The sequence below is a fragment of the Muntiacus reevesi genome, chromosome 2 (assembly GCF_963930625.1).
Source record: "Muntiacus reevesi chromosome 2, mMunRee1.1, whole genome shotgun sequence".
NCBI lineage: Eukaryota > Metazoa > Chordata > Mammalia > Artiodactyla > Cervidae > Muntiacus > Muntiacus reevesi.
Genome location: NC_089250.1, coordinates 238,915,193 through 238,934,691, shown reverse-complemented (window position 1 = coordinate 238,934,691; position 19,499 = coordinate 238,915,193).

Here is a 19,499-nt window from a genome sequence, read left to right as displayed (position 1 = left end):
GGGCTCTGGGTAAGCGTGGCTGAGACTCAGGATGTGGAGGGCTGGAGGGGAGGGTACCCGGCTGCTGCCTCAGACACTCACTGAGTTCTTGTTTCTTCTCATGGTCGTTGGGGGCCTGACACTGAGGTGGGCTCAGCCAAGATGACTTTGCCTTCGTCCTCTGCCAACCGGATGGAGCCACCTTCGCCACAGTGGCTCTCCTTGGAGAGTCCCCACGGCTCTGTCACAGAGACCCCGTCGGCCCAGGTGACAGCCTGCTCTCTCAGGGCCACCCCCAGCCACATCTGAACATTGACCCTGCTTCTCCATCCTTCAACACCCGAGCGTCCCGTGCTTAGACCCCGTGTGTCTGTCCTGAGCCTTCTGGGTTACAGGGGGATCCTCAGAAGTGGGTGGGGGCGGGGCGCTCCGGGAGTCAACAGAGTTTCTGTCTCCGGCCGCTGTGTGGTGAAATCTCCCCTGCAATCTGGAGTCTATTGTGGGATGAAAGCTGCTTTTGTGGAGGCGAGAAAACCCGGTCAACTTCTCATCTCTCTCCGGTGCCGGGCCATCGGCGGAGCGCTCCTGGAAGTCCGGAGAAACAGTCACGCACTCCCCTCCACACAGAGCCCCTTTCTCCCCCAGGCCCTTGTCAGGCTAAGTTCGGGGATTACCTCACCACCCTCTTCAGGGTGGGAGGCGGCAGCTGTTGCCTTCACAGATGCTTCACATATCCATCCGAGAGGAAGTGAGGGGGTGTGGAGGGCGATGGGGTGTATTATCTAAGCTGGACCCCGGCCAACATGAACTGTGGCACCAGCCACGGCCCCTACCCCTCCGCTCCCCAGGAAGATGACGACGGCTAATTATGGGGCAAAGGGAAGGAGGAATGAAGGGACAGGCTGCAGGGCCCCGAGGCCTCCTGCACGGAGCCGGGGCCAGAGTGACCTCGGATTGAGGAAACGAGCAGGCAGGGTCGTGTTAGCTGGCTCCTTGGAAGCCATGGTGTGTGTTTTAGAAGGAGTTCCCTTCCCAGGAGGAGTGTTGGTTAATTGGTGTGCACTTAAGTGGACAGGCATGCAGTCGTTCCCAACAGGGCCCATCGAGGGGGAGAGCCTGCTGCCACGACCCTTATTTGCTACCAGCGTGTTGACTGCTTCCCCACAGCCAGGCCAGTAAGGCTGACTGTGCTGGTCCAGCCACCTCCTGGGGCATTTCTCAAGGAGGCAAATATGCCAGGAAATAGCCCCCTGAGCTGATTTCTTTAGCTCCTCAGCAGCGTTAGCCAAAATCCTCAGGTGTCAGGAATTCACTGAAAAAGATATTAGAGCTCTTCCTGTCTAGCCCTCTCTTCCCACATTTTGCTGATGAGGACTCTGTAACCTGGAGAGCTACGGGCTGAGCGACTCCTATGGTGGCAGGAGTGGAACAAGGACCTAGAACCCTGGTGGGAGTCATATAACATCCTTGTCCTCCCGTGTGCTTGCATTCCCCTGCTTCCTCCGTGGCTGGCTGTCCTCTTCATAGATGCATTGATGGGGCAGATAATGCCTTTGTGGGGGGATACCCTGGAGGTCCAGTGGCTAAGACTCCGAGCTTCCAATGCAGGGGACCCGCGTTGAAACTCTTGTCAAGAACTAGATCCCACATGCTGCAACTAAGAGTTTGCAAGCCATCACTAAAAGATCCTGCCCACTGCAACTAAGACCCGGTGCAGTCAAATAAACAAAAATATTGAAAAAACAAACAAAGATAATGTCTGTCTGGGAGGTTGGGTCAGGCCAGAACTGGCTGCTCAGGAAGACTAGACTCAGCTCTGCCTCTGCGGTGAGGGCTCGCCTGGGGTGTCCCTTCATGGTTGCACTTTAGCTGAACTTCAGGGCCTGAGCCTGAGGATAGAAAGCTTCGGGGCAAAGGTTTGTGGTTAATGGCTTATAAAAGTAGCATAGGCTCATGGAAAATTCAAACAGCATATAGAATATGGAGTAAGATAAAGTCACCATTCCCATTCCTGAACTGAAAGTATTTGAATGGACCAGACTGACTTTTAACTACTTTACATGTATTTGTTTTACTGAATTATCATGATACTGAAATAGAAACTATTCTTATTTTACTGATGAGAAAACCAGGGCCCAGAGATTACTGTGCCCAAGCTCACACAGTGGTGGGAGAAGCAGGTTTCAAACTCATGCTGTTTAACTCCTGTGCTAGGCTCTTAAATCACTTGACTTCTTAGCTTGCTGTTTCCTCCTAACAATAGCCTCATTATAAAACACATGAAACTTACCTAAGAGCTGGGTGGGGTGAGGTGTCCACCTATGAACAATAGATTAGATCTCTTGTGTTAACTTCACCCAAGGGAATACTATACGGCCATGAAAAGGGACAAATTACAGCTAGGTGCAACAGCAGAACCACACAACCATAACGCAGCATGAAGACAGCAAGGTGAAATATAGAAGGGATGATTCTACTTCTATACAATTTTTAATTAGACAAAACAATATATTGTTTAGGATGCATTTATAAATGACAGTCTATACAGTAGTCCCACTTTATCCCCAGTTCTGCATTTCCTGGTTTCAGTTCTCTGTATTCAACTGCAGTCCAAGCATTTTAAATGAAACATTCCAGAAATAATTCATGTCTTAAATTGTGGAGCACCCTGAGTAGCATGATGAAATCTTGTGCTGCACCTGGGATGTCCAACCTCACCATCATTTGCCTCTGACCGTCCACCATCGACCTTGTCATGGCTCAATGACACAGGATCACCTAAAGAAGATGATTCTCCACCTGAAATTGTCAGGTCAGTAGTAGCCTAATGCTGTGTCACCCACCTCAAGTCCTCTCATCAGGTAGGCATTTTATCATCTCATACTGCAAGAAGAATGAGGAGTATAGTACACTAAGGTATTTTGAGAGAGACCGCATTCATATAACTTTCATTACAGTGTATTGTTACACATGTTCTGTTTTATTATTTGTTCATCTCTTACTGTGCCTAAAGTGTAAATTACACTTTATCATAGGCATGTATTGTGGAGAAGGAAATGGCAACCCACTCCACTATTTTTGCCTGAAAAATCCCGTGGACAGTGGAGACTGGCCGGCTACATTCAAATGGGTCACACAGAGTCAGACACGACTGAGTGACTAAGTACAAGCATAGACATGTATATATCAGAAAAAAGGAGTATATGTAGTAGTATATATAGGGTTTCAGGCATCCATAGCGGGTCTTGGAATGTACTCAGTGGTAAAGAATCCACCTGCCAATGCAGGAGGCCCAGGTTCGATCCCTGGGTCAGGAAGATCCCCTGGAGGAGGGCATGGCAACCCACTCCAGTATTCTTGCCTGGAGAATCCCATGGACAGAGGAGCCTGGTGGGCTATATAATCACTGGGGTCGCAAAGTGTTTGACACGACTGAGCTCATGCTTATTCCAGGGTTTCAGGCGTCCACAGGGTGTCTTGGAATGTATCCCTTTGGGGACTCCTGTAGCAACAGGCAGAAGACTATCTCAAAACTCAGGAGTGTGCTTTGCCTAGAAGTGGGGTTGGGGGTGGCGGAAAAAAGTGTTGGGGAAGGCACTCTAGGGGCTTCTCAGGACCATCAATATTTAATTTCTTAACCTGGGCAGTTTTTACTCAACAATGTTTGCTTCATTACTATTTGAATTACACACACCATTGAATATATTCTTCTGATTATGTTTCTCAATTAAAAAAAAAAAAAGGTCAAATTTAGATGACTTAGTCCTAGCTTATTAAAATGCAGGCTCTTGGGGCCCAGCTTATCAAAATGCAGATTCTCTTTCAGGAGATCTAAATCTGGCCCAGATCGACATCTGCCCCTGGTGGGTTTTGGTGTTTCTGTCACTTGAAGCTGCTCCAAGGTGGAGCGAGCAAGCATTGATGTGGTACCTCTGAGTGTGGAGAAGTCATATGCGGGGAGGGAAGGAGAGTGTAAATAAAGTAAACCAACTCTGGCACATGTGTCCATAACAGCCCCCTATCTCCCAGAGCCTTACATTGCCTTTCTACAAAACTCTAGTGCATAACTTTATATCTCTATTCCTTTTCTGTAACCTGAAAATATGGAGTCTTGTAATGCAAACCACGAGTGCCTCTGGGCTGCAATAGAGGCCCTTCCAAATTGTAAATCCATAAGGCACTGAACATCTGGATGGAGCGTGAGCTTTGGAAAAATTGTGCTTCTTGGTATCCATGGTGTCTGAAGCAAAGCAAAACAGTGTGAAAGGGTGGGATATGGAAACACATTGGACAGAACCCCTTATTAAAGGGTGTAAAATGTCACTGAGAACCTCTGCTGTTTTATTGCATGAGGGTAATAAATATTAATACGGGCCGTTGTGAGTTCCATCACATGGGTTCCCCCCAATTCTTTTTTTCCATAAAGTCTTAAGCTGTGAATCCTCCTGGTATTTGGGAGGGAATACAGTAAAATCAGGAAATACAGTAGAATCAGTCCACACACACACTAGCCTTTGGGTTCCAGTTCAGTTCAGTTCAGTTGCTCAGTCGTGTCTGACTCTTTGCGACCCCATGGACTGCAGCACCCCAGGCTTTCTTGTCCATCACCAACTCCCAGAGCTTGCTCAAACTCATGTCCATCAAGTCAGTGATGCCATCCAACCATCTCATCCTCTGTTGTCCCCTTCTCCTCCTGCCTTCAATCTTTCCCAGCATCAGGGTCTTTTCAAACGAGTCAGTTCTTTGCATCATGTGGCCAAGGTTTTGGAACATCAGCTTCAGCATCAGTCCTTCCAATGAATATTCAGGACTGATTTCCTTTAGGATTGACTGGTTTGATCTCCTTGCTGTCCAACACACTCTCAAGAGTCTTCTCCAACACCACAGTTCAAAAGCATCAATTCTTGGGCGCTCAGCTTTCTTTATGGTCCAACTCTCACATCCATATGTGACTACTTGAGTTCCAAGTCACCCTCAAATCCACCTCCCATCCGGTGCTGCCCTTGAAACCTAAAGCATGCTCCCAAGCCTGGGCCTCTCTTCTTGGTGCTGGAAACTGGCCTAAGCCAACATGTGGGTCCTGGTGACTTTTGGGCCCCTCTGTCAGAGGAGGTAGAGGAAAGGTGAAATTTGTCCCCTCCAAGCCAGCTACCGCATGTGGTGTATTGTAAAAGCACGTCTCAGACCACAAATACAAAACTGACAGTGAGCATGCAAAAAAAGACTCATGTCACCTGTTCCTAAAGCTTGGTGAAGTGTCTGCGTGCTCTCCCACAGTGCTCTTGTGTGGGGACTGTGAGCCCGTGGGGACAGCAGGACCACAGGTGGGAGGAGGGATGAGCTGCCCGTCCCATCTGAGTTCCAGACTAAACCGTTCTGAAGGTCTTGGATGGCTGGGCTTGCCAACTCCCCATGCATGCCCCATATTAATGGGGACAGACAGAGGTACACGTAAAATGTTTCTGGCTATTGCATATTTTGGAATTGACTCACTTCCCCAGTGGAAAGAATTTCTCCTTCTTTATTTCTTAGGGAAAGGTATTTCTGATATATACCCGCACTGCTTACAGGGAGCAGAGATTCGTTCCCACAAGTTGTGCTCACTCCGGTCAGTGGGCTGGAAGAGCAGTGGGCGGGGGGGGAGAGGCCCTTGCCCCCAGGAAACCCTAAGGAAGAGAAATGGTGCAGGGGAGCTGAGCCCCTGAGGGGCCCCCGGGCTTCCCAGTGGGATTTGTGCATTAGCTTTGTCCCTCTCTACTGCCCTCGCCTGAGGAAGCGGTTGAGGCTGAAGATGCTTCAGGGCATCACTCATTCCCTGGGAGACTGAGTTCACCTGGTGTGGGGACCGGGGGTGGCTGCCACCTTCCCTGCAACTGGGGGCTCCCTGGTCCTCAGAGGCACCAGTTTTCCCGCCTTGTCTGTGAAACCATGCAAGAGAAAAACTTCGATGTCTTCCTCTATTCACACAGTACTTCTGATTCCAACCAGTTTTCCAGCACCAGCTGCGTGTGTTTGTGTATGTGTGTGTTAGCCGCTCAGTCCTCCGACTCTGCAACTCTATGGACTGTAGCCCGCCAGGCTCTGTGTCCATGGGATTCTCCAGGCATGAATACCGGAGTAGACTGTCATTTCCTCCTCCAGGGGATTTTCCTCACCCAGGGATCAAACCCGGGTCTCCCACATTGCAGGTGGGTTCTTTACCACCTGAGCTACCAGGGAAGCCCCATTACTACAATCCACTTCTGATGCTGTCTGCCTGGTGTTCATATCAGATTTCGCAGGCTGAGGGCTCAGTTCCACAAGACAGCCCCCTCCACCCCCAACTCAGAGGCCGACTGCCAGTAGTGGGCCCCCAGGTTACCCACACCCGTGTCTGACTGAGCTACGAGTTGGGAATTCCCCTGACCCATTCCTCAGGTTTGATAATTTGCCATGATAGCTCACAGAATAAATGCGCTTACTAGTTTATTATGTAGTAAAGGATGTGGTCAAGTATACAGATGGGAGACAGAGAAAGCTAGGTCTGGAAGGGTCTTGACTGCAGGAACGTCTGTCCTTGTGGAGTTGGGGTGCACCATCTTTCTGTATGTGAGTGTGATCCCCAGTGCAGAAGCTCCCCAAAGCCCATACTTTAGGGATTTCTATGGAGGCTTCATCACGTAGGTGTGATTAATGATTAACTCAATCTCTAGCCACACTCTTCTCCCTGGAGGATGGGGAGGGGCTGAAAGTTCTGAACTTCTAATTATGGTTTGGTCTTCCAGGTGACCAGCTCCCATCCAGGAACCCACCAAGAGTCACTTCTTTAGAACAAGACCTTCCTATCACCCAGAAAATTCCCAGGGATTTAGACCTCTGTGTCAGGAACTGAGGTCAAAGGCCAAATATCAGAACAGAAGCACCTTTACTGCTTAGGAGTTTACAAAACTGCAAAGGTTTTAGGAGCTCTGGCCAAGAGCTGGAGCCAAAGACCAAAATCTGCGTTTCTTCTTATATCATGGTTTCACACTGTAACAAGGAGTTCAGGGCTGTGCATATTTTCTTGGAGAGGGGCTCCAGGCAGCAGATTCCTGGGTTGGCAGACCTGAAGAAAATGAAGTGGGTTCATGCTAATACCGTAACCACTAGCCACTTGTGTCTATTTAAATTAAATTTTAATTAATTTAAAATAAAGTTGAAATTCCACCCTTCTGTTGTACTAGCCAGATTTCAAGTGTTCTGTAGCTACATGTGGCTGATGGCCACCATATTGGGCAATGCAGATACAGGAAATTTTGATGGGACAATGCTGTTTTAAATGCTTATTTCAACAGAACACAATTTTACCACCACTATCAAAAAAGGGTCTTCCCTGGTGGCTCAGACGGTAAAGAATCTGCCTGCAAAGCGGGAGACCCAGGTTCCATCCCTGGGTTGGGAAGATCCCCAGGAGAAAGGAATGGAAACCCACTCCATTCTTGCCTGGAAAATCCTGCAGACAGAGGAGCCTGGCAGGCTACAGTCCATGGGGTCACAAAGACTCAGACACACAAAAAAGTTCAATGTAGCTGAATCATTTCCTTAAAGGTGGATCTGAGCAGGCTTCCCAAACGTTAATGTTGCCTAGGAATCATCTAGGGATTTTGTTAAAACGCGAGTTTCGATTCAGCACATCTGATGTGAGCCCCTAGATTCTGCATTTCTAATAAGCTCACAGGTTGTGCTAATGCTGCTGATCCACAGACCTCCCTTTGAGCCACAAGGGATCGGCAGCTTAGTTACAAACACTTAGGGTAGATTTTAGGTGATGAGCCTCAGGAGTGGGATGCAAATTCAAAACCATACGAGGGATGAGCATTGCCTTTTACTCCTGACCTCAGTCACTGACCTTGGTCACTGTGTAACCTTATTCAGACATGACGGGCTGGGGGTGGGAGGGCGACGTGCCTCCTGCCTGACGAAGGTGTGTTGACACACCAGCTCTTGCTCTCGTGTTTGCTGAGGGAGGGGCTGGCCTGAAAGTGTGGCCTGAGAGCCCTTGTGACCAGGACCTGCAGGGAGAAAGCCACGATCCATCCAGCTGCCTCAGGGAAGGGACGCAGGGACCATGGGTGTCTGTCTGCGGAGTGAGGAGGAGCCGCAGGTGCGAGTGAGGGGCAAGGTGACCTCTGAGTGGCCCCAGGGCAGAATGACACAGGCCCAGAGAAGCCGCAGCCCAACACGTGGTGGGAAAACGTGTACCAAGGCTGGCGCCCCTGTGACACATCCCTGCCTGGGGTCTCAGCTTAGAGCTCGCTCCCCAGCCCCATCACGTCTGCCCTTGTCTTTGGCTGAGCTGATCTTGGCTGAAGGGTCACTGCTCCAAGTGAAGTGTGTCCAGTTCAGTTCAACTCCGGAGTCTTCAAAGAGCCCCCCCATCTCCTCCAGCTGAGGGTGGCCCTGCCCTCTCACTGAGTTGCCCTCACCCAGGGTTCATTCTCATGAGCAGGACCATCAGAGATGGTGGTGTGATCAGGTAAAAGGTGTAACGTCCAGTCTGTAAGTTTTGTTAGAGGTGTGGGGGGATGAGTCTATTCATCCCACAATAGACTCCAAATTGGGCAGGAGATTTTACCACATGAAGGCTCTCTGGAGGAGGACTTTGGGGGCCAGGAGGTGTGGACCCCAGGCCATAGGAGGAAGGGCAAGTCCAGGCAGAGGGAAAAACAGGAGCAAAGGCCTGGAAGTGGGAACTCTGGCTTCCTGTTACCAGATCACGCAGGGTCTTTACATCTGGCTTTCAAGCAGCAACCTCAGGCTGGGGGGTCTAGTCTTGGCCACAGGTGGGCTGAGCTGGGGCAGGCGCTGGCGCTCAGCTCCCTTCTTTCACCTCCTGCTCCTGGGGAAGAGGACTTTATTCCAGGGGGCAGGCAGCCCTGGGTGCTGGACACTGGGGTGGGGCAGGTTCCTACTTCATGTTCCCTGGCCCAGCCTCTGGCTCAGTGGGTGGGGGGGTTCTCTGGTTCCATTCCCCACACCTAATCCCTTGCAGCTGTTGTCCTCCCCGGGAAAGACAGTTGTGTTGGAGGGAAGGGAAATAGTTATTTTGAGTTGGTCACTGGCTTCTGACCAGGAGAGGTGGATGGTCGTGTCGGGGCCTGGCCATGGGGTGGGCAAGCAGAACCAGAGTCATGATTAATTACGGAGGGTGTTGGGGAGGAGGTCATGGTCCTCACTGAGATGGAGTGTAGGGGAGAGTGACGGACAAGTGGGGGGAAGTGGGCCCCAGATGGGGGATATAGAAAACAGAGCCCATGTCCTGAGTGTAGTTGGTATCAGCTGGAGAGGGTGGGGAAGGTGGAGATAGCCTCTCCAAATGGGCCCCAGGAGTCCCCGTGACCCGGACTGGGGCTGCAGGGTAGGGGTAGGGGTGTCTCCCCCTGAAAGAGCTGCCTGTAAGCGACTGGGCTGCTTGGTCATAGTCCCCTCTCTTCCAGGCAGGCCCTCCCCAGCGCCACCCTCCCTGCAGAAAGCAAGTTTGATGGAGGCCAGAGCCTCTGGGACATCTGGCCTTCCTCCCTCTGGGGTCACTGTAGGGCAGGGAGATGAATGGATGTGCCTGCTCTAAGCCTGGAAAAGCCAAGTGGCCCGTGGTTAAGCCCTTCCCTGCAGCGTGTGCCAGTGCGGGCTTGCATCCTGGTTCCACTGCTTGCTCACCAGCCCTGTGAACTCAGCGACTGAGCCGTCCCGCTTTACAGCAACAGGAGTGACAGGAGTGACGTTCGCCTCACAGGCCTGTTGTCAGGGTTCATGGAGAGCATGAGGGGACCGCGCTTAGGGCAGGACCCAGCCCTGGGCGGGTGTTATGGCGACAGTTGTTCTCAGTTCATCATCCTCATGGATGTCATGGTGGTCAGCCTCTTTCTGGTCCAGGTGTCTCTGCCTGCTTCAAGGGGTTTCTCGGAGAGGAGAAATGAAGACATCTTTTCCAGGAAGGAAGATGGAGGCGCCCAGAAATTTAGGGAAGAGAGACCAGCCCGCAGGACTGTGCTCCTGAAAGGACAGGGCCCACGTCCTATTTCTTCCCTGCTGTGTCCCCAGCACCTAGGATAGTGCCTGGCACATTTTAGTGCTCAGAGCAAATTTTTTGAATGAATAAATGAAGTATTTTTTTAGTGAATTAGCTGTCTGGCAGGTGGCCCCTGGGGCGCTGGCAGAAGAAGATTAGATGATGAACTTGTGGGCTAGTCAGTGACCCAGGACATGGCCGTCAAGTCCTTCTGTCTGGAATTTGAACAGGGAAATAGAGAAGGGGCCAGTTAGCAGCTGGACTTGATGAGAAGTGGGCCCAACAGAACAGGGATGGAGTCGGCCTCTCCAAGAGGAAGGCGGTCCTTGGGGAGAGAGTGGTACCTTCTCTTCTCCCCTCTGTCTAGAGGGGGAAGGTGGAGAAAGAGGAGGGCCGTGCTCCCTGTGGCCTGCCCCCAATCCTAGAAACCCTCCACCATGAGGCGCTCATCGGTTCATTCACAGTCCCCCTGCCTGAGCAAACATTAAGCCCCTGCTGTGTACCGGCCACAGTGCTGGGAGCTGGGAGCGAAGCTTTTACGATGGGCAGAAACCCAGACAGGGCATCAACGCCCTGGCTTCATGGAAGAGGAAGGAGAGGGAGTGCTCCTTGGAGGAAGCCGTGTCTAAGGTTTGTGCTGAGAGCTGAGGGATGGGCACAGATTTTCCGGGAAAAAGAAAGGGGAGATGACCTTCCAGGCAGAAGGGACGGCATGGGCAAAGGCTACAGAGAGCCAGCTTGAGGAAGTGCAAGAAGTTCCATGTGGCTGGGGTGGAGGTGCTGAGAGATGGGGCTGCTTGGGATCTCCACTCCAAGGTCAGAGCCTGCCTTTGCCAGAGCATCCAACCCACACCACGAGAGACAGCTGCGCTTGAGCCGCTTGTCCTTGGAGCCGAGCCAGGTGCGCGGCCTGGGGCCCACTGGCTGACTGTGTGACCCCCTGGCAGCTCACTGCTCCTCCCTGGGATGATTTCCCCATCTGCACGATGAAGGGCCCAGCTCGCTGTCCGCTAAGGCCCTGGCCCTGGCCCTGAGGGGCCCTAGGGGACGCTGTGGACTCGTGGGGATGGGGTGGTAGGTTGGGGGCATGAAGGCAGTCTGGAGAGGTTGGGCAGCCCCATGTTTATCCTTTATAAGGAAGCCCCCTTTTCAAGGACCACTGCTAGCATCACCCAGGTCTTTGGATCAGGTTTGGATGAGACAGATTTCAACAGCTCCTGGCCTGAGTGGCTTTGCTCTAACTTGGGGAGACCATCTGCACCCATGGAGTAGGCCCCCGGAGACCCTGGGGGCTCCACTCCCTGGCTGCCTGGCTCTTCAGGGCCAGCTGACTCATGTCTTTGGCAGCCCCAACTTGAACCCTCCCTCCAGCTGGGAGCCAAGGGGGACCAAGCCTTTCCCTGGAGCCCTTCCCACCCCAACTTCTGGCCAGTTTCGGGCCTTTGCAGAGGGTCTGTGGCTTTCCGGTCCGGTCCCAGGAGCCGTTTCTGCACATTCTCACTCGTGCTCACAGGTGCACCTGCTGAGCAGGTGTTGCTGCCCCACTGGCAGAAGTTTCCAGAAAGAGCAGGAACCCAGCCTAATGATGCACAGCTGGGCAGGGGCAGACTTGCAGGGATGAGGTGTGGGGGAGTGGGGAGCTGCTCCCTTCTTCTCACAGGGACCAAGCTCTGCTGGAGGACCTGGCCTTGGGCCCCCTTCCAACCTGTAAGGGAGGCATGGGGCAGTCCAAACGTTCCCTCAGGGCTAAGCCCTTCTCTCCTTGGGGTTCCATCTGGCCGAGTCCTGGTGTGTGGGGGTGGCTGTCACAGGGAGATAGTGAACACATGGATTAAAGGCATGGTTTTGTGGGAGTGAGGTAGCCTTGAATCTGAATCCTAGTTCCACTTCTTTTCCACTATATAACTTGAGAAGTATCCCTCAGTTTCTGGATGGGGAACCATTGTGCCTCCCCCTCAGGGTAGGAGAAAGGAGAAGTGAAATGATCTATATGTTCATTCAAAGAAATAGTCATTGAGCACCTACTGTGTGTCAGGCACTGGGACAAGAGATAAATGGGAAATGAATGCAGGCTTCCTCATCAAACTCACATTGTGACTGGGGAGACTGACCCAAAAAATACAGACATAATAGGGACTTCCCTGATAGACCAGTGATTGAGGATCGGCCTGCCAATGCAGGGTACAGGGGTTTGATCCCTGGTCTGGGAAGGTCCCATATGCCGTGGAACAATGAAGCCCGTGCACAACTACTGAAGCCCATGGACCTAGAGCTGGTGCTCTGCAACAAGAGAAGCCACTGCAATGAGAAGCCTGTGCACTGCGGCTAGAGAGTAGACCCCCTCCCCCCGCAACTAGAGAAAGTCCTCGTGCAGCCAAGAAGACCCAGGGCAGCCAAATATAAAGAAATAATTTTTAAAAGGCTTTGTGTAAAAATACAGACCTAAGAAATGACACAGGAGGCTGGAAGGTGAGGAGGTGGGATAAAAGCCCCGGGGGGTGGGGGTGGGGTGGGGAAGGGGTCCAAGTGGCCGCCTCTGAGGCAATGGACAGTGTAGACTCAGGGAGCAGCGTCCTACATGGAGGGACAGCATTGCAAAGTACCTGCATGGACTATGCCCAGTGACTCAAGAAGCAGGGAAAGCAGAGTGGGTGAGGCTCGGAGGAGGTGAGAATGTGGTCAGCGAGGCTGAGGGGGCGGGGGGCGCTGCCCCTCCTCTGTGACCAGTTCCACAGGAATTCGCTCCTCCGCAGCTGTGAAAGGTCAGGGCTGTGTGGACACGGGACATGACCACTCTAACCCCGCTTCCGCGCCGCCGTGTGAGTGTCTCTTTTCTCCTTTTCTACCCAGGGCTTCTTTCTCAGGTCCGTGGGCCCAGAGGTCTCCCCCAGTGTGGCCTGTGACCCTCCTCGCTGCGGGGCAGAGACCTCCACACCACCCCCAGCCGCCTGTTCCTGCCTCCTGTCTGGGGGGGATGCTGTGTCTGCTCTGGCCCGTCTCAGGGAGCATCACAGAGGCTCCTTTCACCAGAGGGCAATGTCGGGGGACTGGGAGGGGATGCAGTGCCCTTCTGCCTGTGGGCATAAAGACCCCCTTTCTCTTCTGCCGCGTCAGCCCTCTCTGGACTGGCGGGCAGAGGGGCCGCATTCTGGGAGATTCTTGTCCTTCCTTTTAAAGTACGGGCGAGACTGGGGCCAGGCCAGACAATGGTGATGATTTACAGTCTGCTGGGCTGCAGGGCTGCCTGCTGAGCTGGCATCGACCAGAGAGTTCTGCACCACTGGCTCGGGGGGCTGCCTGCCCCGGACCCCGCAGTGGGCGCCCCCGACTTACCAGCTGCAAAGTGCAGGGGTTGTGTTGGTAATTTCAGAACCCCCGCACCCCAGCTCTGCTATTCTGGGGTGCCACCTCCACTGGCCTCTTCTTGGGTCTGTTCATTCCAGGCTCATCTTTACCTGGATTTCTCAGCCCTAATCTGCGTCAGGTCCCTCGCACAGCAGCTCTGACATTCTCTCCTGGACAGAGACCTGCCTTTGCAGGGAGACAGGCGGAAGTGGGGAGCACATGGCGGCCGGGGTGGGGGATGGTGAGACCCTGGGGGAGCACTGAGGGAGGAGGGGCAGGCTGGGGAGCTGGTGGAACAACTCAGGGGGAGATGCCTGCAGGAAGCTGGCTCTCAGGCAGGGGAGTGCTGGAGAGTTAGAGGGAGAGAGGGGGACACCGGGAGGGGGAGCAAAGGAGGGAGAAAGAGAGGAAAAGAGAGAAGGACCAAGGCAGTGAAGGAGAAAGCCAAGGAAAGTGAACGTGAGAGAGCGCCCAGGACAGAGGAACACACATGAAGGAGAGAACAAGAAAGATTCAGAGGAAGAGAGAGGGTGATGGGGAGAAAGCAGGAAAGGGGCAAAGAGCGGGGGAAGGAGAGGATGAGGGAGACCTAGGCCAGAGCCAGAGCCACGCGGAGCAGAAAGCAGAGCAGGTGAAAAGCCAGAGGGCTTCTCCCCAGACCTCCCCAGCCTTGACCTCCCACTGCCCGCCCCACGCCCCACAACCCCACCCCAATCCTCGCTGGCCCAGGAGCGAGGCAGGGGGCATGGCGGGGGCTGGTCTGTCCTCCACTGGGGACAACTGAGTTGGACAGAAGCAGGAACTTTTTGATGAAACAACAGAACAGGCCCTCAAGAGAAGTGCCCCCCTGTTGGAGCTCTGGCCTTCCCGAGGCAGGGGACTGGCCACCAAGCCCTCTCCAAGGGCATGGGCCGCACCATCCTATTCTGGGTTGACAGGACCCAATTTTTTGAAGGGAGGTGGTTTTCTGACCATCTGCCTCGGATTCCCCCTATGAGGCAGAATGGTGGTCAGGGGCCTGAGTTCCCCGATGGGATTGGGGCCAGAACTCTGGGGTCAAGGCGGGCTGGCAGGAGTCACAGCATCTGTCTAGGTGGGACCAGCTCCTCTCCACCCCCAGCCTTTGTTCCAGGAAAAGGCAGCTGGGGGAGGCGGTGGAGGGCAGGAGTGTTTCCAGGGAAAAACCCATCCTTCCATGGAACAGGCAGCCTCCCGCCACTTCACCCCTCCACCCCCACCCTACCCCCCTCCTGCCACCAGCTCCACTCCTTCCTCCCTCCCCTTTTGGCTGGAGGAGCCCAGCAGCTGGAAAAACCGTGCAGTTCTCCCAACTCCCACCTCAGCAGAGCTGAGCCCATGGTGGCCCTGCAGAGGGGGCAGGGTGTGTGTGTGAGCGTGTGTGTGAGCATGTGTGTGAGTGTGTGTGCACACATGTGCATACAGGTGCTGCCTGGCCATCATCGCCGGCAGCCATGGGTGTGGGGGAGGCAGGGTGCCTCAGAGGGAAAGAGGCAGCCTGAGCTGAGCACCTGGAGCCTCCGTTTTGTCATCTGAGATATGGGCGTGCCCCTTGTCCCGCTCCCCTAATAGGGCTGATGTAAGGGTCACAGATGCCAAGATGGGTGGAGTGGGAACATATCCCCGAGGCCCCTGGATACCCAGTGCACTTAACCATTCTGGTGACAGGTGCTGCTGTTACCGTGCCCCTTTCCCAGTTCAGAGATAGGCCAGTGGCTGTCCTGAGACTGGAGCCCGGTCTGACTGATTCAGGTACTGCCCCCGGGCGCCTCCTTCTCCCTCCAGGGCTCTGAGGCTCCTTGTCCTGTCCCTGTGAAGAGCCACCTCTCTCCAGGGACCGGGGCCCTTTCTGGCCCAGAGGATCCCCAGAAGCCACCTGCTCCAACTCCTTGTCACTCATTTGAGGAGCCTGAGGCCCAGGGGCCCGGAGCTTCAGGTTGCAAAGCACGTAAGGCAGGGCTGGGATTCCGGCTTCCTGCCTGGTGGTCCCGGGTGTGGGCTGTTTTTCTCTCTTCCTTCCTTTAAGCACAGGCTGGTTCCTGGTAGGGTTATCAACACAGGCACACTCTGCTTCCTCCCGCTTTGCTGCCTGGCCCCAACCCCGCCGCTTTTCCCACCCCTCCCTGAAGAGGGGGCTGAACGGGGTAAGGATGCTGAGTGAGGCTTCTGGACAGCCCCTTGGCCCCGCCCCTTTCCGGGACATGAATGCCTCCCCCCACTGGCTGCTTGGAGGGACCCAGCCCTTCTCCAGACCCCAGCTTTGTACCCCAACCCCCCTCATCAGGGTCTAGACCCCATGGCCTTTGGTTGGATGAACAAGGCTCCTGAGACCAGCTCCTTGGTCATCCCCATCCCTCCCACCCCCTACCCCCCAACAGGGGACAGGAAGTAGCCCAAACCATGCCCCTTCCCCAGTATCACCTACTTCCTGAGTCTGGGTCTGGGGAAGCTTCCAGAAGGTAGAGGGATTTAGGGAGTTGCTTGCCACTTCCCTAGTGGCTCAGAATCCACTTGTAAAGCAGGAGACCTGGGTTCGATCCCTGGGTCAGAAAGATTCCTTAGAGATGGGAATGGCAACCCACTCTAGTATTCTTGTCTGGAGAATCCCATGGACAGAGGAGCCTGGCAGGCTACAGTCCATAAAGTCGCAAAGAATTGGACACGACTGAGCAACTAGCAGTCCACTCCACTCGCCCGTCTAGGGGTGACTTGTGTGGGGATGATGCCCAAGGCAGAGAGAGGAGTGGGAGGTGGACAGGGCTGGGGAAGGGACCAGAGCATCCTTGGCAAGAGGCTTTGCAGCTCTCCTAGAGCCTGCTGGACGCATAGCCAGCCCAACCTCGGGGAGGGAGGTGGGACACAGCCAGAGGAGATGAGGCCGGGCAGCGTAGACACCAGGCCTGGGAAGACACTGGGGTAGGGTGATCCCACACATCTGGGTTTGGGCCGCTGGGTCAGCCAGTAGCAGGTCTGAAGCCGCTGCCCTCCTTGGGTTCAGCTGTCACATGTCGTGTCTGTCTTCGGGTGACCAGTTCTGAGCTCTGGGGTGCCTCAGATGCCATAGCAGCCCTGGGTAGCTCCCACCTGGTGGGGACACTGGACTCCCCTGAGGCAGGCGCTGCTCACGGGTGCCTGGATCCCCAGGCTGGTGCGTCTGGTGCTGTGCAGTGGGCTGCTCTCAGTTCACCCCCTCCTGAGGCTGCCTTTGGCTGACGGGAGCCGCATAACCCACAGATGCCCAGGAGGTAATGAGCTGAGGCTGACCGATGTGGGCAGATAGCAGCGCAGTCCCCCAGCCTGCAGAATCCACAGCGTCTTCTGTACCATTCACCCTCCGGAGTCCCGGGGGATCAGGCTGAGGCAAGAGTTCTCCTGAAGCCGTATTCTATTGGGCTGCCTCCTTTGCCCTGTTGCCTGCTTCCCTCACTTTCACACAAACTGAGATTCTCAATAAACCACTTGCATAAATATTGCATCTCAGGTTCTGCTTCTAGGGAGTTTGAGCTCAGACACCCACAGAATCAACCTGGTGGCCTCGCTGATAGAATGATATCAAGGTTGGGGAAGAGGAATGGGGAGGCAGTCTTAGGGGCACAGGAAAGCCTGCTGGATGAGGTGACATTTGAATCGGGGTCTTGAAGGTTGAGTAAGAACTGTTGAGCTGAACAGTGCCTGTTTCATGTGATATATCTTGTTATTGTTCAGTCGCTAAGTCATGTCCAACTCTTCGAAACCTCATGGACTGCAGCACTCCAGGCTTCCCTGTCCTTCACTGTCTCCCAGAGCTTGCACAAACTTGTGTCCATTGAGTCAATCTTGCCTGATTTAATTGCTGAGGACCTGAGATGTCAGAGGTGCAATACAAGCAAGGGCCCTGGGGCAGGAAAAAGCACTCAGTTATATCTGACTCTATGAGCTGCAGCCCACCAGGCTCCTCTGTCCCTGGGATTCTCCAGGCAAGAATACTGGAGAGGGTTACCACTCCCTTCTACTCGGCTCAAACCCGGGTCTCCTGCCTTGCAGGTGAATATTTTACCTTCTGAGCTACCAGGGAAGCCCGGGAAAAGGCAGGGCATGTTCAGCGCAGGGAGTGGACCTGTGGTGGAGGAAAGGGAAGTAGGAGATGAGAAGTTAGGGCAGCCATCACCCAGCCCCACACAGCGTTTGCAGCTGATGGAGAGCCTGCTGAGCCCAGATGGAGCCTCAGAGTCCTCACACTATGTCTGCCAGGTTCTGTCCACCTACTGGATTAGCATGTGAAGTGACCCATTCAGGGTCCCTGCCCCAGAGAAAGGCCAGGCCGGGCCCACGACGGGATCTGTGGAGACCGGCCCAAGTACAGTACGGGCCTCCCCTGGGAAGCGGCCATTGTGGCCCATAAATAGGTTAGGCGGTCAGGAAACAGGAAATCCTGACAATACAATGAGGCCTGGGGCGCAGGGGTTTCCTCCAGGCCGAGGGCTGGACCGAGGAGGCTTCTTAGGCCACAGGCTCTGCTGAAGCAAAGTCTCCCTGGCCACTGGCCTCAGATGCCCGGCTCTTCCCACAGTCCTCAGAGGCCGCGGGGCCCACCCTCACCCCACCCGGCCCAGACAAGGGCAGCTCAGGACAGGCCAGCACACGCCAGGACAGGCAGCGGAACCCCGAGGGAAGAGCCGTGATGGGCTCGGCTCCCAGCTGAGCTGGGACCCAGGCGGTGATGGGAGCAGCTGGGGCAGCCAGACCAGAGGCCAGCGGCCAGGTCAAGGAGGCTCCCCCAGATCAGGGGGTGCTTCTGCCGGGCCCTCTGACCCAAGAGGCCCGCACATCTCTAAATGGGTGTCAGTGGGCCTGTCCTTGCTCTGGGCTCCCCAAGGGCGTGGTGAGCACCAGGCTGACCCTACCCAAACCCCAACAATGGAGAAACAACAAGATCCCTCATTAGAGAACCAGGCAGCCTGTAAAACCATGCCCCAGAAGAACTTTATTAAGAAAAGCAAACAATAAAACACAATATCCTGTAGGATCCCAATTTTGTTAAAATACACACAAACATAAAAATGTGTGTGTGTGTGTGTGTGTGTGTGTGTGTGTGTGTGTACCCACGCATACTCACAGAGAGAGCAGAAAAGAGTACCGACAAAAGGTCATAGCAGAGAGTATCAGGGGATTTTTATTTCTTCTTTATTCTTTTCTGAACATTCTAATTTTTCCACAGTGAACTTTGTAACCATTAAAACACACACACACACACACACACACACACACACACCCAAATCCTGCAATACCTGTTTTCTTTTAAGCACAATATTTACAAAGAGTTTTTCAAGAAGGGGGGAAATGTTGATACCAAACTGAGGGGAAAACAGGATACAACGTTGTATACATCGTATGTAAAGAACAAGAATATCAGGGCAGGAAGGGGCTAGGAAGGAAACACTCGGGGTGTCAGGGCCAGTGGCTTTGCAGGGATACCATCACGGTTCTGTCCACCTAGTGTGAGAATCCCCACACTTTTGTGTGTCTACTGTACCCCGAGTCTTTAACGTCTTTGTCAATCCAGAGAGTAGAAAATAGAGTCTTGCTGTGATTCGATGCAGGGGGTGGCACATAGACTCTCACAATTTACACATCCCTGATTACTGAACCTCTTTCCACCCAAGACATTTTATTATGAAAATTCTCAACATACGAAAAAGTAGAAAGAATCGTACAATGAACATTCATTGACCCACCATGGAGGCTTTGCAATTTACATTTTACTAGACTTGTCTTGGGCTTCCCTGGTGATTCAGACGGTAAAGAACCCACCTGCCAGTGCGGGAGACCCAGGTTTGATCCCTGGGTCAGGAAGATTCCCTGGAGAAGGGAGTGGTAACCCACTCCAGTATTCTTGCCTGGGAAATCCCACGGACAGAGGAGCCTGGCGGGCTACAGTTCATGGGGTTTCGAAAGAGTCAGATATGACTTAGCGACTCAACAACAACTCAGGAATAGCTGGATGGACTTGATGCATAGGGCAGGTATATGGGAAGGGACTCAGAACATCTATGTCCTCTCTGAGCACCACTCTGCCCACATCTGTGTGTTCACCAGCCTGGAAGCTCTGCAAACCCCACCCTTTGGGGGTTTTATGGAGGCTTCATTATGT